General features: G+C 31.0%; 1 long non-coding RNA gene across 1 annotated transcript; it reads left to right on the forward strand.

Moving 5' to 3' along the window:
• Positions 1 to 531: 531 nt before the first annotated feature.
• LOC145975624 (uncharacterized) lies at positions 532 to 1,234 on the forward strand. The gene is made up of 2 exons (XR_014440025.1): positions 532 to 632; positions 1,008 to 1,234. It is a non-coding gene; the product is annotated as an uncharacterized LOC145975624 (long non-coding RNA).
• The last annotated feature ends 265 nt before the right edge of the window (positions 1,235 to 1,499 follow it).

Raw genomic sequence — 1,499 nt, forward strand, 5'->3', positions numbered from 1 at the left:
CAAAGGAAATTCGTGAAAAGAGAGGGGTTTTTAGTGGGTAGGGAGTACCGAGTTTGTAATTCGACTTGGTACTCGAGTCCCACATAACTCACTGGATCGACCGGTGGGTATGCATAAAATGCATTTTCCCATCTCTCGTAAAAAAAAAAAAAAAAAACAAAACAGTTATAATGGCAATACGAGTCTAGTGTCGATGTTATAACACATTTATTTATATTACAATCAAATAAATATTGATATTAAAGCATACAAAGAGAGGATAGCGAACGTTTCGACCCTATTTTTGGGTCATCTTCAGCGCGAAAGTATATAATAAAAGATAATATAATAACAATGTGTTTTATATCGGAGTCTGTTACAAAGGTTGCTGTTTAAAGCGATAATAAATGTCTCGGTATCTCATTATCTTGACGATGCCTACGTAAAAACAAAGGACAAAAGTAAAATAAGTTAAATAAATAATGTAATTAATATGAACAAAGAAAGAAAAAGTACTAAATTAAACATGAAACTCTTTACCGTTTATATATAAGTCACATTTATCCGTTAAAGACGAGTCGATCTTTGTCTTCGGAGATGTTAAGTTGTCTTTATTCATCTCCTCGGCGCGTCATTATCTTCGATGCCTGGAAGTAAGTCTTATTTCCGTAGTTTTAACTTCTTATCTGTTTAACCTTTTAATTTTTATTTCTTGACTATATGTTCAGTTTATTTAGATCATTTTTAATAAATTGACATTAAAATAATTTCAATCTCGTAATTTTCATGTAATTCTTAGTACTTTTTTCTTTCTATGTTCATATTAGTCATATTATTTATTTAACTTATTTATAACTTATTTATTTATTTCTTTGACTTTATGTTCAGTTTATATTTAGATCATTTTTAATAAATTAACATTCCAATCTCATAATTTCATGTTTAATTTAGTACTTTTTCTTTCTTTGTTCATATTAATTACATTATTTATTTAACTTATTTTACTTTTGTCCTTTGTTTTTACGTAGGCATCGTCAAGATAATGAGATACCGAGACATTTATTATCGCTTTAAACAGCAACCTTTGTAACAGACTCCGATATAAAACACATTGTTATTATATTATCTTTTATTATATACTTTCGCGCTGAAGATGACCCAAAAATAGGGTCGAAACGTTCGCTATCCTCTCTTTGTATGCTTTAATATCAATATTTATTTGATTGTAATATAAATAAATGTGTTATAACATCGACACTAGACTCGTATTGCCATTATAACTGTTTTGTTAATTTTATATTTCGAGTCTTATATTTATTAATTTTTGTAAAAAAAAAAAATTACAGGTGAATGAGCGAATGAGAGAGAGAGAGAGAGAGAGAGAGAGAGAGAGAGACAGACAGACAGACAGACAGACAGAGAATGTACGTGTTCGCATGTGTGTCTGTATGTGTATAGCGACCAGCTGATCGCAGCAGGCGCCCCGCGTAAGCACCCGCGTCCGACGGTGAATCGCGCCA

The sequence above is a fragment of the Camponotus vicinus genome, unplaced genomic scaffold, assembly GCF_025532165.1.
Source record: "Camponotus vicinus isolate PSW18456_S1 unplaced genomic scaffold, iyCamVici1.0 SCAF_8, whole genome shotgun sequence".
Lineage (NCBI taxonomy): Eukaryota > Metazoa > Arthropoda > Insecta > Hymenoptera > Formicidae > Camponotus > Camponotus vicinus.